The 26,141-nt window shown below is 49.3% G+C and overlaps 1 protein-coding gene and 1 non-coding gene across 14 annotated transcripts in view; one reads left to right on the top strand and one right to left on the bottom strand.

The window, feature by feature from the left end:
- EPB41L1 (erythrocyte membrane protein band 4.1 like 1) overlaps positions 1-26,141 on the top strand; it is a 146,269-nt gene that overhangs the window by 47,776 nt on the left and 72,352 nt on the right. The gene's annotated exons all lie outside the window — the stretch shown is intronic.
- TRNAC-GCA (transfer RNA cysteine (anticodon GCA)) lies at positions 21,437-21,507 on the bottom strand. The gene has a single exon. It is a non-coding gene; the product is annotated as a tRNA-Cys (tRNA).

The following is a 26,141-nucleotide window of genomic DNA, read 5'->3' as shown; positions in this document are numbered from 1 at the left end:
TCGGGGGTGGGGGGGCTTGATGTGCTGAAGAACGTCCACATAGGCCCCCAGCTCAACTCAGGGTGCACACCTGGCAAGAGAGGACCCCTGCAGACAGGATGGTGGTGGTTGTTACTGTGCAGTTGCTCAGTCCTGTCTGAATCTTTTGTGACCCCATGGAATTTAGCCCATCAGGCTCCCCTGTCCATGGGGATTCTCCAGGCAAAATACTGGAGTGGGTTGCCATGCCCTCCTCCAGGGGATCTTCCCGACCCAGGGATCGAACCTGAGTCTCCTGCATTGGCAGAGACAGATGAATTCTTTACCACTGAGCCACCTGGGAAGCACCCCCTGCCCCCAGATAGGATAGGGCTCAACTGCTGCCCTAAGCCCCCAATTCAGAGGCCCATCCCTACCCCTCCTTCTGATCTGAGATGGGCCCAGAGGTGTGGCTGGAGGTCGGGAGCTAAAACCAGAAGGATGGGGTTGTTTCCCTCCTTATGAGAAAAGGAGCGGAGAGCCCTGAGTGAATGGGGTGGAATATGGTCTGCATCCTATTCCAGCTGATTGCTGTGCTGAGCAGAGGCCTTTGTCTGCGTTGCCAGGGGAACCAAAGTTTCTGCCTCCTTCCGGGGCTGTGATTGGCTCCTGGTAGAGCCTGGGCTTTGGTGAATGGAGAGGCCTCCCTCCTGCCTACATCTTCTCCGTGGAAGTGAGAGACTAGAGGGAGACTGGGGTCCCCGTGGAAGTACTGCGTAGGCTTCTGTGCTCCTCTTCTTCAGCTCTGGAGGTGATGGGTCCCCTCGTTTGTTCACTATTCATTTATCCCAAGCAGCATCTGCTCCAGGCCCTTCATTCTTCCAGATCTGGGAAACCTAACCTATGGGTCAGGGGACCTGGCGTGGCCACAGACTCACTCGTGGCTTTGGGTGGGTCCCTTCCCCTCCACGTGCCTCCGTTTCTTTACCTGTAAAGACCAAGGCCTTCTAGCTCTGACTTCCCTAACACACAGCCCATATCTCCTCCTTTTCGACCTCCTATCCTCCCACCTGGCCTCTTGTTGAGCTCTGATCCTGTTCTTTTTTGTAGGTGCCCCTGTAAGATGCAGAGCAGAATGGGGCGTTGCAACCAGCTCTTAGCATTGCCTCATTTTTTCATTTTTCCTTCTCTTCTAGAAGCCCCAAATTTTGCAGCCCCGTCTTGTCTTGTCCCTTCCACTTGGGCCCAGGCTCGGGGTTGTATGCCACCGGGTAGCTAAGGATGGCTGCCCATCTCTGCTCAGGGCGGGCAGAGCTGCAGGCAGGGCAGAGCATGCTGGGGCAGGCGTGAGTGGTTGGAAAAGCCACGGGACTCGGCAGTCCCGGGTTCCTGGCCTCATCTGGCTATGTGCCAGTGAGGTGACCTTGGCTGGGGTGCTCAGCTTCAGTTTCTGCATCGATGACACAGGAATAATAATGCCACCCTTGGGGTTGTGGCAGAGGTTGAACGAGATGGCATGCCTGTCATACGGGAAATACCGAGTCCCTTCCCTGGTCCCGCCTCTAAAATAGGCAGGGAGCTGGGGAAAGTCCGGATTGAGGAGGGCTGGAGGTGGCAGGGCCCGTGGTGCCACGTGGCAGACTGAAGCCTCTGCTCTTCCCCAGCAGTACCAAAAAGCAGGCAGCAAAGCGTTGCCTTGGGCGGGTGAAGTCTAAGGAGGGGAGGCCGTGTGTCAGAGCTAATGTTTGAATAACACTTTTAAGATCCTCCAGGGACCTCAAATGAGGCTCTTTCAGATGAGCTGAAAATGAAGCAAAGTAATAAGGCTGAGCTCACTGGCAGGAAAGGGGGTGGCTCATTGGTCCTGGCCTTGTCTCTGCCAGCCATGCTCATGAGCACAGGCTGACCGGGAGTGTGGTCCCTGCGTGTACTCTGTGGGCTGCCATAAGGAAGGTCTGTTTTCTCAGAACGAGGGTGTCATGGGCAATCGCTGGTAGTGACTCAGCCCTGCTTCTTGCTGACTCACTAGTTGATGGTCAGAGGTGGCATCTTAGGTCACTGGCCTTCAGTGCCTGGTTTGGTGTTTTAGCTCTGTGGCCCAGCCTCCCTCCACCCAGCTTGGCCACGGCCTGCCCTGGGTGTGACAGGAGGCAGGGATTCATGCTGGGGCTGGGACAGTGAAGTGGGATGCGAGTTGTTGGGGGTCCTTCCCTCCTCTGCTCAGGTTTGCCTAGGGTCTGTGATGAGGTGGGGGGACAGAGGAAGGTTTCCAGGTGAAGAAAGCAGGCTGGTGATGTGACTGGGTGTGGGGGGTGTCTGCTTCTACCAAGAAGCCCATCATCTGAGGGATGGGCCTCAGAGAGGCTGAGGGAAGGGCCGAGAATCGAGTGTGTGCGTGTATGTGCGCCTGCACCCACGCGCGTGCTTGTGCAGAATGTGATCCCCGTGGGAACCATTACAGAACTGGTGAGTGATTATGGCCCAGGAGGGCTTCCCTTGTAGCTCAGCTGGTAAAGAGTCTGCTTGCAGTGCGGGAGACCTGGGTTCGATCCCTGGGTTGGAAAGATCCCCTGGAGAAGGGAAAGGCTTCCCACTCCAGTATTCTGGCCTGGAGAATTCCATGGACTGTATAATCCATGGGGTTGCAAAGAGTTGGACATGACCGAGCGACTTTCACTTCATTTCACTATGGACCAGGAAGGCTTCCCTTGTGCCTCAGTGGTAAAGAATCTGCCTGCCAATGCAGGAGACACGAGTTTGATCCCTGGGTGGGGAAGATCCCCTGGAGAAGGAAATGGCAACCCACTCCAGTGCTCTTGCCTGGGAAGTCCCATGGACAGAGGAGCCTAGCAGGCTACAGTCCATGGGATCGAAGAAGAGTCAGACACAATTTAGGGATTAAAGAATAGCTGTCTCCTCTGTGGCCCAGGAGAGCCTTGTCCTGGAGATAGGAGAGAATCTCAGCCAGGCTCTTCTGCCTGAGGCCTTCTCTGCTTTGCTCGAGCTGGGCTGGGAGCTGAGGGCCATGGGGTGGTGTGTCACTGCTTCTCCTGGTGCCTAGTTCGCATTGGAAGTGCCTGCTGCTCGTGGGGACACTGGCCACTCTTAGACTCTTCATTGAGGAATATGTGGGGCTTGATGGCTGATTCCTCTTGGTGCCTGGATTACGTTGTGAATGCTGTTGGGAACATGGGGGCAAGAGTTGGGTCACCAGTGCCTCCCAGGCCACACTGACCCTGGGGATCCCCACTTCCATCTCTTCCTTCATCTCCATGACACCCCACCCTTCTTTTCAGCTTCCCCACTACCTCCCTGGCCTGTTCCCCCTCGTCTCCTTGACTGCTCAGTGTGGGGTCCTCAGGGCTCCATTGCAATTACTGAATTTTTCTTTTTAATAATCCTTTAAAAAATAATCAAAGTAATAACAGTACAGCGATTTCAGAAAACAGGAAGAGGGGGAAAAATGACTCTTGAGTACTGTTGAGAGTTTGGTGTGTTTCCTTCCAGCCATCATTCGCCCCAGTACATCTTCACGGCCACCCTGCATTTTTCACTTAATGGTGTATGCAAAGTCCCCCTTTAGGGTTGTTCCAGAGGATTCCATTAAAGACGTTGATCCATTTGCCTCTTTTCTTGTTGATGGACAGCCACGTTGTTCCCAGTTTTTGCTCTTTTAAGTAACACAGCAATGAACATGCCCTAAAGTGTTTTTTTCTGTATTTCAGATGATGTCTGTTAGGGTGGGGCCCCAAAAGGGAGACTTTGGGTCAAATGCTGTGGGTGACTTTCAGATGGTAACTCTTGACCAACTGCTGTGCCACTTTACAGCCCCAGCGTCCAGGGTGATGGTACAGAAACTGCTGTGGGTTCCTTGCAGGTCTGAAGAGCCTGTTCCTAGTGTCCAGGCCCTCATTCACTCTAAGATGGGGGCAGAGTAGGGCTGTGGAGTGAGGTTGCCTGGGTTCAAACCATGCTCCCTTCTCTACTGCTTGAGTCCATTCCCTTGGCTGTAAAATGGGCATGACTGGGGCTTCCCAGTCCACTGGTTAAGAATCTGCCTTCCAATTCAGGGGATGCGGGTTTGACCTCTGGTTGGGGAGCTAAGCCTCTGGCAACTAAGCCTGCATGCTGCAACTAGAGAGAAACCCACAACGAAGGGCCGGCCCACTGCAGTAAAAGATCCCACGTGCCGCAACCACAGCCAAATAAATTTTGAATGGGCATGATGGGAGTGACTACCTCACAGGGTCATCATGGAGCTTTAGCATCTGTGTAAAGCGTGGATGCACTCAGCCTGGCGCTTGAGAGATGCTGAGACGGGTTGACAATGGCTCAGGGAGAGGAAGCTACTGAGTGATTCACACTGAGCTGAGGCCAGCACCCAGGCTCTGCCTTCCGGAAGTCTCTCCCTGCCTACCAGAGGAGCAAGCCTACCCCTGGGGATGGTCTGCTTGATGGGGACCAGTGTCCCTACCTGAGAGTGTGGTTGAGGGGCTGAGTGCCTGGAGTGGAGCTGTTAGATAGCCTCTCCTTTTCTCCCAGAACCATCCCTCTTTCTGGGGTGCTGTTTCCCCCCAGGTGTCTCTCTGGCCTGTTCCCTAGGGATGATTTGAGGTTTGTTCTGGCCCTAGGAATCTCCCTGACTGGCCCTTGAGGAGAGAATTTCATTGAGGGCTTCAATCCTGGAGGGAAAGGTGGGTTCCAAGGCTATATTAATTTTCTATTGCTGTTGTAACCAATTGCTACACACTTAGAGGCTTAAAACAACCTAAATTTATTACCGTATAGTTCTGGAGGTCAGAAGTCTGAAAGTGAGCCTTATGGGGCTAGAATCAAGGTGTTGACAGGGTTGTGTTCCTTCTTGAGGCTCCAGGGGAGAGTCTGTACCTTGCCCTTGCCAGCCCCTGGAGGCTGCCCACATTCCTTGGCTTGTGGCCCTCTCCTAGCAGTGACAGCACTCCAACTTCTGCTTCCACCGTTGCACGGCCTTCTCTGATACTCACTCCATGGCTTCTCTCTTTTACTTATAAGGACTCTGTGGTTACATTGGACCCACTTGGATAATCCAGGATAATCAAGCCATCCCTAAATTATTAACCTAATCACATGTACAAAGTCCCTTCTGCTATATGAAGTAATGTACTCATAGACTCTAGGGACTAGGACATGGTCATTGTTGGGGGGGACTTTATTCTACTTACCACAGTGACCAATATTAGGGGTCTCTCTGAATTAGTGGACCCCAGCTACTGCTGAAATTGTACCATCAACCTCTGTGATGGAAGAAGGGCCAGGGGGAACCCAGATCTGATTATGATGTAGCTGGGGAGGGGCATGGAACTTGCCTGGTGACTCAGATGGTAAAGAGTCCACCTGCAATGCAGGAGACCCGGGTTCGATCCCTAGGTCAGGAAAACACTTGGGGAGGGGCATAAGAAACTGTATCACTAGATCCTCCATGGTGGAAGGCCCTTAGGGAAGGCAGTGTACCCTACTGCAGTGTGACAGCAGTGTCCCACAAGGCAGGCGTCAGAGAATGTAGCCCCTGGCCTTCACTGGTAGGTGCGGGCCACTGGGAAGCATTGCCACAGGAAGCCACGCAGCCCTGTCCATCCACTGCCGTCACTGCCGTGTGTATATGTGTTTGTGTGTGTGTTCACTCATCTGCGTCTCTGCAGCAGTACTCTTGGGAGGGGCCAAGGAACAACTCTTTTCAAAGGCCCTTTCTGCTCTTGTTCTAAGCAAAATAATTACACAAGTGACTAATTTTATCCCTAATCCCGTAATTACTTTATTATGTAGCTGGTGAGAGGGCTCTGAGCTGTGCCTATAGTGCCACTTTGGCTGCTGGCCCAGCTGGCCTGGTCTGCCAGCACGGAGCCCCGCCCTGTTCCTGCCCTGGGCCCAGGGTTGGCCGCTCCAAGTTCCATTCCGGCTGAAGCCAGCTATACTTTGATATTTGGGGTCTGAAAGACCATTTGCCCTTTCTCCCAAATCCATGAACAGATTCAGCTGCCTGGAGAGTAAGGTCTCTTGCTTATGGAATGAAGTCTGTAGGAGTCAGGAGATCTGAGTTCTGGTTCAGCTGTCTCATGCACTTGCTCCATGACCTTGAGCAAGTCACTCCCCTCTGGGTCTTGGTTTTTTTTTGTAAAAAGCTTGAACAGTCCATGATTCCATGAGGGGAACTGAGAGAGCAAGAGCTTTTAGAAGGAGGGCGGCTCAGACAGTAAAGAATCTGCCTGCCAATGCAGGAGACCCCGGTTCAATCCCTGGGCCAGGAAGATCCCTTGGAGAAGGGAATGGCTACCCACTCCAGTATTCTTGCCTGGAGAATTCCACGGACAGAGGAACCTGGTGGGCTAGAGTCCATGGGGTCACAAAGAGTCCAACATGACTGAGTGACAAACACCTTCTTGGTACCTGCTGGCAACATGCTCCAATCGCAGCATTAAAGATCATAGTACTAACAGTAGACATCATTTATTGAATAAGCATTATACTGGTTCTTTTCTTAATATTTTTCTCATTCTATACCTGACTGTGTGAGGCAGCCTTTATAGAAGAGGAAACGGAAGCAGTGAAACCAAAGCAATGATTGGTAAAGGGACTTGCCCACCAGAAAGTGGCAGAGCTAGGACTGTAAACTCAGCCCTTTTATTTATTTTTTAATTAATTAATTAATTTATTTGGCTGTGTCAGGTCTTAGTTGGGGCATGCCGAATCTTGGATCTTTGTTTCAGCATGAAGGATCTTTAGTGGTGGCATGTGGGACCTAGTTCCCTGACCAGGGATCAAGCTCCTGCCCCCTGTGTTGGGAGTGTGGAATCCTAGCCACTGGACCACCAGAGAAGTCTCTACACTCTGTTCTTAGCTGCCGTCTTCCATAGTCTTCTAATATATAAATGAATAGAGGGCTGTTCAACTGGGAAGTGGTGGAGCGGGGGTTTGAACCAAGGTCTGTCTGTCCCCAGAGTTTTTGCCTTTCCTATAAGGCCCACACCCCAGAGTTAGACTTACAGAGGTGACTGCTGCTGCCAAGTCTCTTCAGTCGTGTCCGACTCTGTGCGACCCCAGAGGCGGCAGCCCACCAGGCTCTCCTATCCCTGGGATTCTCCAGGCAAGAACACTGGAGTGGGTTGCCATTTCCTTCTCCAATGCATGAAAGTGAAAAGGGAAAGTGAAGTCGCTCAGTCGTGTCCGACTCCTAGCGACCCCATGGACTGCAGCCTACCAGGCTCCTCCGTCCATGGGATTTTCCAGGCGAGAGTACTGGAGTGGGTTGCCAAATTTGAATATTTAAACTTGAAGTTGACACAGCAAAGAAATAGAGAAGGCACAATAGGAAACTCCAGTAGACCAGGGAGATGGGTGGCTCAGGGCTGTGTTCCAGCTTTGTCACTGGCTTACTCTGTGACCTTAAGCTGGTCCCCACCTGTCTCCAGGCCCCAGTGTTCCCTCCCATCTGTATGACAAGGGGTGGGATTAAGATGGTCTCTGAAGGCCTTCCTGGTGTTGAGGCTCTGCAATTGTGGATCACCTGGGCCTGGAAGGTGCCGTGGGGCAGGGGTCAGTCCATGGTGGAGGCCAGTGTGTAGGTGACTTGGCAGCCCTGGTGTTTCTATGATGTCCAGCCCCATGAGAATGGAATCTGCTCAGACTGCGTCCCACTGAGTGTCTGCAGAGCCACTTAGGCAGGCCATGGCCTTGAGAACAGAGTGGAGTAGGTCATTTCCAGGATGTTCCTGCTGCTTCTGCAAGGTTCCTGCCCAGCCTGAGCTCTTAGCTCTTTCTAGGCTCTTGGTCTGGCCTCTGTTTTGCTCCAAAGGCTGCACTAGACTCAACCGGGGACAGGCAGTGGCTAGAAGTCTGTGTGTGGTTTCTGCAAGGGGTGACTAGAGGCCTAAACCTAATGAATAATAAAAGTTGCTTTGGGTTTCCTAGCCTGACCACGTGCAAAGCACTTTTCTTGCAGTATTAAATTGATTCTCTTAAAACCATATGATGTGTGTGCTATGGTCATTCCTACTTGACAGTTGAGGAAACACACTCGGAAGATTAAGTAATTTTCTCCCCATCACACAGCTAGTGAGGGATAGAGTGGCATTTGGGATTCTTACTCCAGAAGCCACGTTCATTTTTTTTTAATTGATGTACAGTTGCTACAATGTTGTGTTAGCTTCTGCTGTACAGCAAAGTGAATCAGCTATATGTATACATATATCCCTTCTTTTTTGGATTTCCTTCCCATTTAGGTCACCATAGAGAATTGAGTAGAGTTCCCCGTGTTTTACAGTCAGTTCTCATTAGTTATCTATTTTATACATAGTAGTGTATTATATATGCCAACCCCAATTTCCGAGTCCATCCCACCCACCCCTTTTTCCCCTTGGTATCCGTACGTTTGTTCTTATGTCTGTGTTTCTATTTCTGCTTTGCAAATGACTTCATCGATACCATTTTTCTAGATGCCACATATATGCATTAATAATACGATCATTGTTTTTCTTTTTTCTGACTTCACTGTCTATGACAGCCTCTAGGTTTATCCTCATCTCTGCAAGTGGCACAATTTTGTTGCTTTTTATGGCAGAGTAATACTCCATTGTATGTATGTACTACATCTCCTTTATTCATTCCTCTGTTGATGGACATAGGTTGTTTCCATGTCCTGTCTATTGTAAATAGCGCTGCAGTGAACACTGGGATGCATATATCTTTTTGAATTACAGTTTTCTCTAGGTATATGCCCAGGAGTGGGATCGCTGGGTCATCAGAACCCATGGTCTGACCTTAACGTAGTGGTATCCCATGGGCTGAAGGAATAAGCGTGAAGTTAGGAGGCAGCTGGTTTTTAAATCCCTGCTCTCTGTTTACCATGTATGTTTCCTTGGGTAAGTCGTTTATGTATCTGAATTTTCATTTCTTTCTCCATCAAATGGGAACATTAATGCCTGCCTGTTATGATGAAAGGTTACTGAGATGATGATGCAGGACAAGGTCCAGGGTGTGGTAGGTGGTCCTTGAAGGCCCTTTACTGTCTGCCCCCTCTCTCCTTCCCACTTCCCTCTCCATACCAGAGGCTCCTGCCACCCTGGGGTGCTTTCCACATGTAGCACATGGCTCAGGGCCTCTACACATGATGCTCTACTGCATTTGCCATCTCTACCTCTTGTGCCTTTCTTCACTTCCTCTGGGCTTTGATCCTTCTCTGCTTCTCTGAGGATTCTGGGTAGTGTAGAGGATTCTCCCACAGGCTTGTGTTTCAGTGATGATCAGAACAGTGCCTTGGTGGGCACAGAATTGGGGGTAGAAAGTGGGCCCTGAGCATCCTGGAAATGCAAATCCCTGCTGGGAAGCCCTCTATTTATGCTCGATGGCTTTGCAAGGGTGTGCGTGTGATGTGTGTGTCTCCCCTTTGAATCACCCCATCACTGTGTTACAATGCTCTCGTGTTCTCAGTTCTTTCTCTTTCTCTAGCTTGGTCTCTTAGTCTTGTACTTTCTTTCTTGGTTTTTAGCCTGGCACTTTTTGTCAAACATTTTTTGTTGTTGTTGCGTTAAAATAGTCATAACATAAAATTCACCATGATAACCATTTTTAAGAGTGGAGTTCAGCAGTGTTGGGTGCATTCATGCTGTTTTGCAATCATCACATCTCTCTCCAGAACTTTTATCCTGCAAAACTGAAACTCTATACCTATTACACAATAACGCTTCATTCTTTTCCCCTCCCTGCTCTTGGTAACCACCATTCTGCTTTCTGTCTCTGTCATTTGATTACTCTAGATAACACCATATAAGCAGAATCATAACAGTATTTGTCCTTTGTGATTGGCTCATTTTACTTAGCATCATGTCCTTGAGGTTCATCCATGCTACAATTCACCTGTAGCCTGTGTCAGAATGTCCTTCTTTTTTAAGGTCGAATATTCCACTGTATGTATACACCATGTTTTGTTTATCCATTCATCTGTTGTTGAACAGTTGTGCTGCTCCCACCTCTTGCCTTTTGTGAACGATACTGTGAACATGGATGTACAAACATCTCTTCAAGATCCGGCTTTCAGTTCTTTTGAATAAATACCCAGAAGTGGAATTGCTGGATCATACGGTTAGCACTTCTTTTTAAAGCCATTGTTATGACTTCCCTGGAGTTCCAGTGGTTATAACTCTGAGCTTCCACTGCAGGGGGCATGGGTTTGATCCCTGGTTGGGGAACTAAATCCTGCATGCCATGCAGAGCAGCCAAATAAAATAAAATATCTTAAAAAAAAAAAATAAAGCCACTGTTTATTGTGTGCTTACTATGTGCCAGGAACCGGGTTAAGCACTTGACATGTCTGGCCTCATTCAATGGCTACATTCACTTTCTATTGTAGCTAGAATTATCTGCAATTTGCAGCTGAGAAAATGAAGGCTCAGAGAAGTGAAGCTATTTGCTCAGGCTCCCAGCTGGGAAGCACTGGAGCGGGGCTTGGAACTCTGACCTGCTGCCGGTCCTTGACCGGCGTGCTGTTCTGCCTCCCAGTGGCCTCACGTTCTCTACCTGTCTGATCGCATTTTTCTGTGTCTGGCTGTGTAGCTTCTCTCTTGTTCATCTCACATCTTCATTCTCCTGCTTTGTGTGTGTTCACCCTCTTTGGAGACTGTGTTCACCCTCTCTGGAAACTTTGAGGGACTTGAATAATGGACCTCTGATTCCTAGGAAGTTTTTGTGGCTTGGAAACCTCCAGAGGCCTGTAATTTGCTTTCTAATCATAGTCCTCTGGATTTCTAGCCGCCTCTCTCCCAGTGGCTGACGGCATCTCCTGTGTTGTGTGGCTTGTGGATCCGCAGAGAGCCTGCCCAGGAGGGTCGGCTCCCTGGGGGCAGGGGCGCTGTCTCCCACAGGGGGCAGTGTGAGAAGGCAGAGGGCCCAGTCAGTCAGACTGGGATTCTCCGGGCTCGCTGGTATCCTAGCAACAACACAGAGGCAGGAATTTTACAGAAGGATGGAGAAAGAGAGGAGGCTACAATGTGGGTTCCAGAACACTTGCCTTTGCCTGAACTTCAAAACAATCAGAGCAAAATATCCCCAAGTTTGGGTGATTTACTGATTATCTAGTCCAGCCAAAGGTGCTTCCCAGGTGGCTCAGTAGTAAAGAGTCCACCTGCCAATACAGGAGACACGGGTTTGATCCCTGGATCGGGAAAATCTGCTGAAGAAGGAACTGGCAACCTACTCCAGTGTTCTTGCCTGGGAAATCCCATGGACAGAGGAGCCTGGTGAGCTATAGTCCATGGAGTCGCAAACGTTTCAGACACAACTGAGTGACTGATCAACAACAATGAGTTGAGCCAGACTTAAAATTTACATATTCTTCAGTCATCTTTCTATGGTCCTTTTAAACTTGATTTTTTTAAAAAAATTTATTTATTTTGATTGGAGTCTAATTACTTTACAATATTGTAGGTTTTTGCCATTCATTGACATGAATCAGCCATGGGTTTATAAACTTTCTTATTATGGAAAATTTCAGGGACTTCCCTGGTTGTTCAGTGGTTAATAATCTGCCTTCCCATGCAGGGGATCAGGTTGGATCCCTGGTTGGGGACCTAAGATCCCACATGCCTTGCGGCAACTAAGTCTGCGCACCACAACTGGAGATCGGCATGCCTCCCCTGTGCCACGTCTAAGACCTGATGCAGCCGAAGTTTCAGTCAGAAAAGTACTAGAGGGACTAGTATGATGAGCCTCCATGAACCCACTGCTCAGCTTTGACAGTTTTCAATAAATAGTCACAGCCCGTCTATCCAATCGTGTGGAACTGAAACAGTTTATTATTCACATTCCTAACTCAGGGCTTCACACATAGAGCTGCTCAGTAAATGCTGCTGCTGCTGCTGCTAAGTCGCTTCCATCGTGTCCGACTCTGTGTGACCCCATAGACGGCAGCCCACCAGGCTTCCCTGTCCTTGGGATTCTCCAGGCAAGAACACTGGAGTGGGTAAATGCTAGATGACTACAAATCCTTTCTCCACTCTGGGTCTCATTTTCCCTCTCTCTGTGGTAAGAGGGTAGGACCAGGCATTTTCTAAGAGATGCGATGTGGTGCAGTGGTCAGAACATACACTTTGGTGTCAGACACACTTGTTCAAATCTTGTTCATTCCTTAGCTGAGTGCCTTTAGGCAAATTACTTCTCAGGTTCCTCATCTGTGAAATGAAGATGCTAGCTCCTGCTTCTCAGGAGTGGCTTTGAGCCCTGAATAAAGCAGCTGTTTTGTGGCTAGTACTTATTACTGCTAATTTTAATATTAATATTATTCTAATGGGAAGATTCCATATATTTCAAGAATGCAAAAGTAAATTGGAATTGACCAGAATTTGAACCCTAGGATTCAGCTTTTTTTTTTTTTTTTGTCCCAGTCAGCAGACAGTCAGGAGCTCAAGAAAAGAACAGTGCAGCCAGAGCCAGTGCCCCAAATGTGGAGCTGGGAGCAGACCCAGAGTGGGGGTTATGCTGGCTGATGCCATCTCCTCCCCCACTCCCCCACCACACATGGGTGCCACAGCCCCTGTGAGAGGAGCTACTGACTGCCCCTTCTCTCGGTGAGACAGGCCCGAGCTGGAAAGCCCAGGTGTCAAGAGAGGCGCCACAGGATGTCTTGTTGCTAGGAGACCTGAGGAGCCAGCAAGGACCCGTTGCCAGAGCTGGGAGAGAGTGATGGACTGATGTGGAGACACAGGGCACGTGGCCTCAGAAGGGCTTTTGTGGGGTTCTGGGCAGGGGGTGGTGGTGTAGCAACTATGAGCTCAGCTAGAAGGAGGGACTCTGTAGAATTTGGCTCCTTAGAAGTAGGCTTAGGGTAAGCTGTTCAGTTCTTCCATTTAACTCCTTCTATGTCAAACTCAGACCTGTACTTGAATCTGCACCACTATGAGACCTTTGGCAGATGTTGTGCTGCTATACTTGCTGGGCCTCAGTTTCCTCATCTGTGCAATGGGTATGATACTGCTTGCCTCACAAACCATTGGGCAGGTTCAGTGAAATATGTATGATAAAGTGCTGTATAAAAAGGAACACAAAACATAAATGTGAAGGTTCACTACCACTCTTACCTTTGTTAATTATTATTTCTCTTACTGTAAAATGAGACATACTCTCTCTGGGTGAGATTCGTGAACAGGGGGCCTTGGAGGAGGGGACTTCCACTGTGGAGGCATGTGTCAGGGGGCTCTGGGGAAGGGCTGGATGGCAAAATCCCAGGGGTCTACGGAGGAAGGCAGCAAAGTTCAAAGCCAGAGGGAGACTTGATAAGAGTGGTGGCTGAAGGGGTGGAGGTTCTGCTGAGATTCCAGGAAGGGCTTTGATGGTTCAGCCCAGAAACTGTGAGTGAGGTGAGGGTTATGGGCCTTTCTTGTTGCTTCTCTCATATAAATAATATATGTTCACACACATATGCACACCAGAAGATAAACAATGAAATAAAACCCAACCCAAACAAGCACAAAAGAAATTCCACTATCATAAAACAATCTCTGGGAACATAACTTTTTAAATATTTCCTTTCAGTTTTCTTTTTTCTATGCGTGTGCAAACATATTTTATAGAAATTGGGTTACATGTTCCATATGCTTTGAAAAAATCTGTATTATGTTATCAACATTATTACATATAGTCATATAGATTCATGACATTAGAGTTTAATAGCTGTTTAGTATTTCAGGGTATGTATTATCACTATATAAAATACCCACTATTTTTGGACATTTATAGTAATTCCAATTTTCCAGTTTACTCTGGTATATAAGACTCCTGTATATAACAGACGAGTGTTCTTATACCTACATCTTTGAGTATCGCCACTGATCCCACAGATAAGTTCACAGAAGAGGAGTTTCTGGGTTCAAAGATGTGCACACTTTAAAAAAGAATTAATTATTAGCTGTGGTGCTTGGGCTCCAGTGCGCATGGGCTCAGGAGTTGCAGTGGGAAGGCTTAGTTGCCCTGTGGCACGTGGGAACTCCCATCCCCTGCTCTGAAAGGCAGATTCTTAACCACCGGACCACCAGGGAAGTCCCAAGGTGTGCACACTTTTAAGACTTCTCATGCACTTTTCCAAAATGCCCTCCAGAGAGGAATTCCCTGGCTGTCCAATGCTTAGGACTTCGTGCTCTCATTGCCAAGGGTTCTATCCCTGGTCAGGGAACTAAAATCCCGTTAGGCACATGGTGTGGCCAAAAACAAACAAACATAGCAAAAACTCCTGAAGTTAAACCACAAAATGCCCTCCAGAAAGATGAAACCAGTTGATAGCTGCATTGATACCATCCAAGTCTGCCTTTTTAACTGGGCGGGGAGAGGGGGGTCATTACCATAATAACTAGAATGCCATGGTTTAGGGGCGGAGTGGGTGGCTTACAGATAGACTGAGGAGAGAAAGAGGTATCAACAGCCACTCTGAAGGGACTTGTGCAGAGAGTGGCCCCCGTTGGCCTGGTGGCCCAAGGCTGGGCTGGACTGGGCTGGACTGGGCTGGGAGAGGCAGTCGGTCTGCACTGACTCAAGCTGGGCGTCTTGTCCCTGGTGTGATCCTGGCCTCATGCTGCTGTGATCAGCATGGTCACCAATCCAAGACAGTTGCTCCCAAGGCCAGTGCAGCCTCTCTGGCCATGCTGACAGATGTGGACATTCGCATAGTGGGTGGTGATTCATCGGAGCCGGTGGTGGCAGCGGGAGCTCTGACGGGTGGAACTGGTCTCACCCATCCTGTCACTGGGCCTCTAAAAATAACTCTTGCCTGTTCCAGGTGGCCGCACCACTGAGTGTCTGGAGGTGCAGTCCCTTCCTTGGCTGTGGCTGTGCGAGGGAGGGCATGAGTGTGGCTCTGTGTGTGTGTGTGTTGGGTGGGTGGAGGGTGGCATCTGGGAGCCTCTTTGGTGGTTGGCATCTGAGCCAGGGGATTTGGGGCGGGGGGACACGAGGCAGGCCAGCTCCTCCTCTTCTACCTTGTTGTGGCCCAGACACAATCTGGCTACTCTTCGGCAAGTGCCAGAGACAGCTGGTGGGGACAGGAGTGTCTTTCAGGACTACATGCTTGATCTCTGCTGAGTTGGGGTGGGGAACAGGAAGTGGGGGGAGACTGCCAAGGCAATATGACAAGGTTGGGGGTAGGCTCTCAGATGGATGCATACCATTTACCCCATCAACAGTTGAATCTTATGAAAGCCCATTTCACATCTCTTCTTTTTGGTGAAATTTTTTAACATAAGGTTCCTTTAGATTAGATACAAATACGGCTGACTTCTTATCCTGATGACTAGAGACCATCTAGCCAAGGTTTCTTAACCAAGAGTCCATAGACGCAAGGGGTGAGCTGTGCATGGGTTTCATGAGGTTTCCTGATGCTAAAATCATAATAAGGTTGTGTGTGTCTGGATGTGTACCCGTGTACATTTTTCTGGGAGAAGCTCTGCAGTTTTTATCACATTTTCTAAGGAAACCACGACCCGTAAGAGGTTAAGAACCACACTAGTCCAAGCCCCTCACATTAGAGGTGAGGAAATAGGATCCAAAGAAGAAAATGACTGCCCGAATTCTCACAGCTGAGATCAGAACCCAGGTTTCTTGACACCATCCTCCCTCAGCTGGTTCCCTGAGTCAGGATTGAGCTACCTGCAGTAGACAGAATTCCAGGTACCATTTCAAATGGCCTTTAGGCTGGCATGGATCCAAATGAATTGAGGCTTTCAATAGCAGTGGACAACTGGGTACTTTGCTCTGGACGTTCGTATCCCCAGGTGGTCTTGTGAGGAAGTCTCCTGGGGCATCTCCTGACTTGTTTCCTTATGGGACATCCTAGCGCAGGACATTAAATCCATCTCTTGTGCCTTGACATTCTCCCCTGGTGGAAATGGCCCCCTGACATAGGAAATGCCCCTGCCTTCCGGGAGAAGAACTGACATTCTAGGCTTGGGGAAGTAAGTGGAAGGTGGGGAGCAGGCCTAGGAATATTATTTGATGGACAGGCAGGTAAGAGACAGACAGATGGTGGTACACTGTCTGTGGGAGGAATTCAACTTTGTACCGTCAGTTCAGTTCAGTTGCTCAGTCGTGTCCGACTCTTTGTGACCCCATGGACTGCAACACTCCAGGCCTCCTTGTCTGTCACCAATTCCTGTAGTTTACTCAAACTCATGTCCATTGAGTCGGTGATGCCATCCAACCATCTCATCCTCTGTCGTCCCCTTCTCCTGCCTTCAATCCTTCCCAGCATCAGGGTCTTTTCTAATGAGTCAGTTCTTTGCAGCAGGTGGCCAAAGTATTAGAGTTTCAGCTTCAGCATCAGTCCTTCCAATGACTATTCAGGACTGATTTCCTTTTGGATGGGCTCGTTGGATCTCCTTGCAGTCCAAGGGACTCTCAAGAGTCTTCTCCAATACCACAGTTCAAAAGCATGAATTCTTTGGCGCTCAGCTTTCTTTATCATCCAATTCTCACATCCATACATGACTGCTGGAAAAACCATAGCTTTGACTAGACGGACCTTTGTTGGCAAAGGTCCTTCTTCCAAGGAACAAGCCTCTTTTAATTTCATGGCTGCTGTCACCATCTGCAGTGATTTTGGAGCCCCCCAAAATAAAGTCAGTCACTGTTTCCACTGTTTCCCCATCTATTTGCCATGAAGTAATGGGACCAGATGCCATGATCTTAGTTTTCTGAATGTTGAGTTTTAAGCCAACTTTTTCACTCTCCTCTTTCACTTTCATCAAGAGGCTCTTTAGTTCTTCTCTTTCTGCCCTAAGTGTGGTGTCATCTGCATATCTGAGGTTATTGATATTCCTTCCAGCAATCTTGATTCCAGCTTGAGCTTCATCCAGCCCAGCGTTTCTCATAGGAGTTTATTTACTTTTTAATATTCATTTGTATTTATTTGTCTGCACTGGGTCTTAGTTGCAGCTCATGGTATCTTCTAGTGTGGCATGTGGACACTTAGTTGTGACATGTGGGATCTAGTTCCCTAATGAGGGATTGAACTCAGGCCCTCTGAGTTGGATGCTCAGAGTCTTAGCCACTGGACCACCAGGGAAGTCCCTGTACCATAATAGTTTAGATGAGGTGGCCCATGAGGATTAAAAATAGTTAACATTCATTGAGCACTTACTATAGGCCAGGCACTCTTCTAAGAAAAGTAAATGTATTAACTCCTTTAATCCTTATAAGACTGAGGCACAAAGGGATTAAGCACAGCTAGTAAACAGCTGAGCCAAGAGATGTAAGACATGGAGCCAGGTCTTCTGATTGTAGAACTTAGAGGTATAGAGTCTGGAACCAGAGTTGGCTCCTGGCCTTTATATGGGGATTGTGCATCAGAATCAGGAGAGAGCTGATGAAAGCACAGGCTGCTGCTCTGAACCCCCAGTTTCTGATTCAGTAGATCTGGGGTGGGACCTGAAGATTTGCACATCAAGAAGTTCCCAGGTGATGCTGCTGTTCTAGGGACCACACTTTGAGAACCATGGCTCTCTGCTTTCCTGCATACTGATAGGAAGAACACAGGGAATAGAAGTGATTATTTTTTAAAAGATTTATTTATTTATTTTTATTTGGCTACGTCAGATCTTAGTTGCGGCATGTGGGATCTCTCATTGCAGCACACCGACTCTCTGGTTGGGGTGTACAGGCTCCAGAGCTCATGGACTTTGGTCGTTGTGATGCACGGGCTTAGTTGCTCTGTGGCCTGTGGGATCTTAGTTCCTCAACCAGAGATCAAACCCTCGTCACCTGCATTGAAAGGCAAATTCTTAACCCCTGGTCCACCAAGGAAGTCCCTAAACCAGTTATTGATCTCACCTGGATTATTACAATGCCTGCCCTGGGGCCAGGTCGCTCTCTTACCTCCAGGTACCTACTCCAGGGACAAGTTAATCTTCATAAAGCCCAGCTCCAATCAGTCTCACCTCTGCCCAATGCCTTTTGGATTCTCTGCTGTGTGTTCCGGTACCACCCAGTAGAACTATCTTCGGTGATGTTCTACACTGTCTAGTATGGTAACCACCATCACATGTGGCTGTGACTTTTACATTTTTTTTCCTTTTTAATTCATTTATATGTAAATAGTCATGTGTGGCTCATTGCCAGACAGTGCAGGAAGCCCGTTGGTGCATGCCATTTGAGGCTTCCACTGGCACTGTGTGCCCTTCCAGCCCTAGCCTCAGCCCTTGGCATCTTTTGTTCCCGGTCATTCAAGTCAGTTTCCTGGGTATTCCTGGCAGTCCAGTGGTTAGGACTTGGCACTTTTACTGCCAGGGCCCAGATTCAATCCCTGGGCAGAGAACTAAGATCCTGCAAGCCGCGTGGCTTAGCCAAAAAGAAAAGATCAGCTTCCTGAGTCTACCCGGTACTTCCCAACCCTGTGCCTGCTTCAGACTCTCTCCTCCATTTAGACTGTCCTTGAGGCCTGTCTTTAAGACTCAACCTAAATGCCACCTCTGCCTTGAGACTTTCTTTGACACCCATTCCCCTCTCATCTCTTTCTCCTCTGAGCTCCCAAGACACTTTCCCACTTTATGACAACCTTTAGTATTTTAGCCTTCTGTTGCTGTTGGCTGATATTGGTGTTTCCTCTCTTTTCCTAAATTTTCAGCTTCCTGAGACTTTTCTAGTGAGCCCTCGCCCCCAACACAGGTTCTTCCAGGCACACAGAGGCATTCAGTAAATCCTGCAGACCTTTGTCCTGGTGCCTAGGGGAAGCAGAGATGGATAAAGTGCCCTTCCTGTCTTCAAGCTGCCACATGCTCTCAGGAGAGTCTGATTCGTGCCCAGAGAATCACTGAAGCCAATGGTTATTTTGGGCAGAAAGATAAAAACCACAGAGGGCCCCAATTGGCCAGGAGAGTCCAGCAAGAGCCGCCCAAGCAGAAGGCTGTGTTTACACACACAGACGGCTTCTCTGCCCAGCCTGGCCTGGTGCAAGGAGATGGGAACATCTAGACGTGGCTGCCTGGCCGTCTCATGAAGTTGGGGATTAACAGTGATGCAGCAGCTGGTCCAGCCGTCTGGGGCGGATGGGTGGATGAAGAGAATGTTGCAAACACTGCAGAGCAGTGCTAGTTTTTGGAAATCGATTTTTGGTTAGGTGGCACTTGGTCTGGGAATGTAAGTACAAGGAAATGTTTGTGGTCTGAGCCATGGACAGCAGGTGAATTTTTGTTGGGTCTGACTTGGGGGTTTATGAGTTCTTCAGGACAGTCCCTGTTGAAATGGCAAGGTGGTTGAAAAAGGAAAAAAATCGTTTTCTAGTTTCAGACTCTAATATTAAGAGTATTGCACATCCCCCAAATCTCTAGCATAAATTCATCTCTGGCACAAAAACATAAAAAAAAAAAAACTTTATTGAGGTTATAAATGCAGAAAAGTACACAGATCATAAGTTTACCCACATTTATGAAACTACCCCCACCTCCCACCCCCACACAGGAGATAAAATATAGCCGATCTCTCTGCAGTGAATTTGTGTTAAACCGTGTGTGTGTAGGATTAATAGTGGACAAACTGGCTGTGGAGTCAAGCACACCTCACACTGAATCCTGGCCCCCTACCTACTAGCAGTGTGACCTTGCACTACTGGCTTACCTGCTCTGAGCTTCGGTTTCTTCCCCTATAAAATCAGGGTGGAATATATCACCTCTGCCTTACAGAGAAGGAAGAAGTGAAGAACTGAAAATGGATGCATATTGCCAGGCACAGTGCCAGCACGTAGTGGGTCCCAAAGGCTCTCTGTGATGATGCTGCTGATTGATGGTGTCTCTGCAGCATCTTCTGGCACAGGGGACCACAGACGCACACACAGACGTTCTTCTGCTGCCTCTCCCTGCTCCCAGCCTCAGTGTGATTCTCTCCAAGGTCTCTTCTGACTGCAAGGAGTCTGTGATGCTGTGATGAGGCAAACCTCAGCTGACACTTCAAGCGCCTGACGGGAGGCTGGGTGGATGTCTGAATCTAGTGGGAACGTGGCCAGATCTTTTATGTTCAGGCCGCAGGAGTATGGCTCCCAGACGTCCTAGGGGAGGGCTGACTTCCCAGGGGGAGCAGGAGTGTGGAGATCCATTAAAAATGTAGCCGAGGTGGAGTGTCGGTCAGCAGAGCTCAGCCTCAGCAGGGTCCTGGCATCCTGGGTGAACTCCTGGCTCCCTGGCCTCTGGCTCTGGCTCCCAAGAGACACACCCCATGCACCTATTTTGAGCCGAGGACTGAGTGGGGCAATTCACACATCCCAGGACTGGAGGGCAGAGCCAGGAGAAAGGGGAGGAACCTTGAGGTTCCTTCTAGCTGGGAGCTGGCGTTGTAAAGAGGAGGGGATCAGGAAGGACTTCCTGGAGGATGGCTGAAAGCATGATCATGGGAAAGGGAAGAGGGTCTCCCAGGCGGAGGAGGAACACATGCAAAATCGGAGAGGCAGGGCCCCACCGTGGCTGTGCCCTGGGGGCCCAGAACAAGTCAGTTTCACAGGGACCTGAGGATGAAGAGGCAGGTGAGAACAGGCTGTGAAAGGTCTGCAGAGTTGGGTCAGGGTTCCAGTCGCTTTATCAGAGAACACCTGGCTACTGAAGGTTCTTCCCATGAGGGAGCAGGGTGGGTGCAGCTCCTCAGGGTGTGCACAGTCATCCTGACTTGCATCGCTTTGGGCCAAAGACAATGGCCAAGTGGCCAAGCCACTAGGCTATCGCAGCCTCTGGGCTGTGCAGGTCTGTGCAGGAACATGGCTGTCAGTGGGGCGGGGGGGAGGAGAGGGGAGGCAAAGACAGAGGGAGGGGGAAGAGTAAGGGAAATGAGGGGACAGGCAAGGTTTCCACCTTTGACAAAGAAGGCAATAGCACCCCACTCCAGTACTCTTGCCTGGAAAATCCCATGGACGGAGGAGCCTGGTGGGCTGCAGTCCATGGGGTCACTGGGAGTCGGGCACAACTGAGCGACTTCATTTTCACTTTCATGCATTGGAGAAGGAAATGGCAACCCACTCCAGTATTCTTGCCTGGAGAATCCCAGGGACAGAGGAGCCTGGTGGGCTGCCGTCTATGGGGTCGCACAGAGTCGGACACGACTCAAGTGACTTAGCAGCAGCAGCAGTCTTATTAGAGCGGTTAGAGAGCCTCGTGACAGCTGAACCCCAAATTCAGAAGAGACAAGAGATGTGTGGTCCGGAAGGCTAGAGGAGAGACAGGCTGGATGGTAGAAGCAATGGGGGGTGGACTTCCTAGAGGGCAGGTGACCTCTGGAGGCTTTGAAGAGACTGGGTATCTCACAGGTGTTCTCTCGTGTCACAGGAGCTTGAAGAGGTGGTGCTGACAATATCCCCATTGTGTGTGCTCAGTCACTTTAGTCGTATCTGACTCTGTGACACTGTGGACTGTAGCCCGCCAGGCTCCTCTGTCCATGGGATTCTCCAGGCAAGAATACTAGAGTGGGTTGCCATTTCCTCCTCCAGGGGGTTTTCCCCACCCAGGGATTGAACCTGGGTCTCCTGCATTGCAGGCAGATTCTCTACCACTGAGCCATTGGGGAAACCCCATTGTACAGAGATGGAAACTGAGGCTCAGAGAGGTTTGGGCCCTGCCAAGGTCACATAGCTCCTGTGCTATTAATGAACTTCCTCTGTCCCTCCCCCTGACCTCTCCCCAGAGGTAACCATTGCCCCCAGGCTCTTCAACGCTGTCACAGTAAGGATGGAAAAGTGCTTTGCACCGTGTGACCCTCCGTGTAGCTTCATCATTGCATGTCAGAGCATGACCGAATGCAGCAATGTGTGGTTCCCACAGTCTGGGCTGGAAGGTTTGAGAGGATGGTGAGGTCTCTGGAGACAGCAGTTCTTTGAGAGGTTTCTTGGGGGAGACTGAAGGAGCTGTAGTAGGGGCAGCTGGAGCCAGGAGGTCCCTGCCTGGTGGGCATTGCTGCCCATCCACCGGGACTGCTCCCCACCCCCGGACACAGCTGCCCTGCAGTGCCTTCCAGAGCATGCCCGGGATCAGCAAGAACAGCCTTGTCAGGCAGAACTCTCCAGGCCCATTGATCACGCTGCTCTGGAAAGTCTGGCTCTGGTAATTTCCTCTATAAACTGGCCCCAATGCCAGGTGCCTGGGGCTTCATTCAGCTCAGCCCACCCAGGCCCTTGGGGCTTCTCATGTGGCGCTAGCAGTAAAGAACCCGCCTGCCCATGCAGGAGACATAAGAGACTCGGGTTCGATCCGTGGGTCAGGAAGATCCCCTGGAGGAGGGCACGGCAGCCCACTCCAGTATTCTTGCCTGGAGAATCCCATGGACAGAGGGGCCTGGCGGGCTACAGTCCATGGGGTTGCAAAGAGTCAGACATGTCTTAGCATGCACCCAGGCCCTGCTGCCCTCCTGCCCTGGCACATACCTTCCTCCCTAGGGCTGTGCCTTTTACTCACTTTCGTTTAGGCATCCCCTCCCACAGGAACTCTTTTCTGCGGTCCACGGGCTGGGTTAGGACTTCAGAGAATCTAAACTGGTGCTGACCAAAGGAAGTCTGTGAGCCACACATGTTAGCCACATATGTGATTTTATTTATTTCTTATTTTTAAATGTATTTATTTATTTCCTTGGCTGTGCTGGGTCTTCATTGCTGTGCGTGGACTTTCTCTAGTTGAGGTGAGTGGAGACTACTCTCTAGTTGTCATATGCAAGCTTCTCGCTGAGGTGGCTTCTCTAGCTGTCGAGCTCCAGCTCTAGAGCATGGGCTCAGTAGTTGCAGAATCTTGGAATCTTCCTGGACCAGGGATCGAGCTGGTGTCCCCTGCATTGGCAGGTGGATTCTAAACCATTTGACCACCAGGGATGTCCCATATGTGATTTTAAATTTTCTAATAGCCATATGAAAAAAAAAAAAAAGCCAAAAGAGACAGATAAAATCATTCTAATGATATATTTTATTTAACTGAATACATCCAAAGTATCATTGCAATACAAAAGTTATTAAGGAGATACAGGACATTTCTTTAATTAAATCTTCAAAATCTAGTGTGGGTGTTACACTTACAGCACATCTCAATGTGCACGAGCCACATTTCAAGTGCTCAGAAGCCATATGTGAGTAGTGGCTAGCTCATAGGTCAGCAGAGCCCTAGAGGTAGGGAGCAAAGCATAAGGGTTGAAGCTCAGCCCCTGGCCTTGGACAGACCTGGCAGACACATCCTGGCCCTGCCATTTATTAGCTGAGTGAACTTTGGGAAGTTGTTAACCTCAAGCCTCAGAGACTCCTGCTATGAAAATAGTTAATAATCTCAATGCCAGAGAATTGTTGTAAGGATTAAACAAATGAATGTGTGACCAGTGCCAGGCACAGATCAAGTACTCAGAAAGTGGTGCTGATTCATCTTACAACATCCTCTGATGTGCTGGTTTAGGTACCATTCTCTGCTGCTGGACTGACAGTGAATTCCAGGACAGAGGCTACCCAGTTCCTCTTGCCTTCCTGAGGCTCAGCGTGTACATCACTGTTTGCTAAATGAAAGATGCAATCCTTACACTAGTAGCACCCACCACCCCACCCTGCCCACTCAGGAATCCAGGGGCCCTTCGTGACTGGGAGTCAGGAGACCACTGCCTCCAATGGGGTGACCTTGGCGAGTTGCCGCTTTTCTCTGAGCCTTGGATTCCTCATTCAAAAGATAAAAGAGGTGGGGTGGGAGGGACTCTACCTGAGTATTTGGTTTGGTCCCTGCCCCACCAGTGGGCTTGGGCGGGGCTGTAGCTAACACCTTATGTTTTTGCTTTCCCAGCCAGAGGTGCACTTTCATTCTATTCCTGGCTTTCCTGTATCCTAGCACTTCTGCGATATCAAGTTCCCTCCTGTTAAAATTTCAGAAGAAAGACTTTCTGGGAATTCCCTGGTGGTGCAATAGTTTGGATGCCAGGCTTTCACTGCCAAGGGCCCGTGTTCAATCCCTGACTGGGAAACTAAGATCCTACAAGCCACACAGCATGGCCTAAAAAAAAAAAAAAGAGAGAGAGAGACAAAAATAAGAAGAAAGACTTTCTCCTACCTCCCCAGCAGCCCAGAGAGGGGGAGACCTTCTTTTCTGCTGACATCTGCTGATCTTCCATCACAGCAACTCAGGGAGTAAAGCAGGAAGAATTTCTACCACTTTATACGGAATTAACTGAGGCTCAGAAAGATCAAATCATCTACCCAAGTAACATAGAAAGAAGTGGCAGAGCCAGAGCTGGAAGCAGAATTCAGAAGAGCCCTCCTTATTGAGGGAGGGGGGTGAGGTGAGGCTTCTTTTCCTCCACCTGGGCTCCTCGCATTTCTCCGAGGTTTGGTTCTCGGTTCGGTCTTGGTCCTGTGTTTCAGTTTCCCTGTCCTGGGAAGGAAGGAAGGCAAGTAACTGGGGTAGTGATTTCAACTGATGCCTATAGGGGCCTGTTCGTTCTTCAGAGAGTGCCCTGACCCTAATCAGATTTCTCTGGAAAAGGTTATTGTGGGGTGAAGTGGAAAGTGTCTGGTCCAGAAAATCAGTGTTACTTGGCAAGTGTGAACTTGTTCAAGTCACTCACTGCTCTGGGCCTCAAACTGCCTGTTTATAGGATGAGAGGGTGACAGTGTCACAGGACGTGAGGATGACTTCTGAAAGTACTTTGCAAACTGGAAAGTTCTAATAGAAACGAGAGTCTCTTGGACAGCAAGGAGATCAAACCAGTCCATCCTAATGGAAATCAACCCTGAATATTCACTGGAAGGATTGTTGCTGCAACTGAAGCTACAATACTTTGGTCACTTGATGTGAAGAGCTGACCCATTGGAAAAGACCCTGATGCTGGGAAAGGTTGAAGGCAGGAAGAGAAGGGGATGACAGAGGATGAGATGGTTGGATAGCATCATCAACTGACTGGACATGAGTTTGAGCAAACTCTGGAAGATGGTAAAGGACAGGGAAGCCTGGTGTGCTGCAGTCTATGGGATCACAAGAGTCAGGCATGATTTAGCGACTGAACAACAACAAATAGAAATGTTAGAGACTTCCCTGATGGTCCAGTGGCTAAGACTCCACACTCCCAATGCAAGGGGCCCAGGTTCAATCCCTGGTCAGGGAACTAGATCCTACATGCAGCAAGTAAGACCTGTTGCAGTCAAATAAAGAAATATTGTTTTAAAAGTTTTTTTTAAAAAGTCAATAATAATTATATAAAGAATAATAATGATAGCAGTAGAAGAAGCCCGGTTTTCTGTGTGGTCCCACTGACTTAAAGGGAATCGAGCTCTTTGGGTTTAAATCCAGAGTCATATCTGGGAATGTTCTGCCTTGGTCTTTGGAATGTAGCCTGGATTCTTCTGGGAAAGTGAGAGGCTCCATCTAGCTGAGGAGGGTGGGAAAGTGGCCCTGCCCCAGGGGAGAGGAGGGGAGGGGAGAGCAAGGCTTCTTCCTGGGGAAAGAAAGGAATGGGAGGAGGGTTGAGGAAAGGAGAGTTGAACTGGCCTGGCCAGGCAGTGCCATCTGGGCAGCTGGGTCTGGCCCATGGGAGCCCAGGGTTGGGGAGGGCAGCAAGCAGAGGAGGCTGAGTGTCAATTTGGAAGGAAAATATTTGCAGTAAGCAGTCAGAAAAAATCTCTTAGCAGATGTGTCTATCAAACAACAAATTCATCTGGTATAACTCCTAAGTTTTACTCGTCCTTTTGCGCATTCATTTGAGTAAATGTGGTGAACTGAACTCAAGCAGAGCACCCTAGTGTGAAAAAGTGACTTGCCCAAGGCCACACCCCCGAGGGCCTGGGGAGGTCCTGGGAAGAACTGACTCTGGGAAGCTGGGGATTGAAAAGTCCACAGACAAAAGAGGACATCTGTAGGGAAGTCCGCCCAGCAGGACTCCAGTCCTTCTGGGAGTTGGCCCCGCGCGCTGGTTTGTGCATCTTCATGTCTCCTGTCTGGAGGGAGGGTGTGTTCTCTAGGACTCAGAGGAGCTGGTTTCCTTCTGCTCTCTGCTCTCTGACTACTCCTGAGCCTAGGGGCAGCAGAGAGAGTGGAGGCACCGGAAGCTGTGTCTTGGGAACATCTGGTGAAAGAGCTGGTGATGTTTAACTTGGAGAAGAGAAGGCTTGTATTGGGGGTGGGGAGAAGGGACATGCTTGCTGTCTTGGTTCTCTGAGAGGGGTTGGGAAGAGGGGCATAGCTTTGTTCCAT

This window comes from Bos grunniens, chromosome 13 (genome assembly GCF_055505025.1).
Source record: "Bos grunniens cultivar Pamir isolate PY7600 chromosome 13, Bosgru_T2T1.0, whole genome shotgun sequence".
In the NCBI taxonomy this organism is placed as follows: domain Eukaryota; kingdom Metazoa; phylum Chordata; class Mammalia; order Artiodactyla; family Bovidae; genus Bos; species Bos grunniens.
Note: the sequence above shows the minus strand (reverse complement) of the source record. Positions and strands in the feature narration are given on the sequence as shown.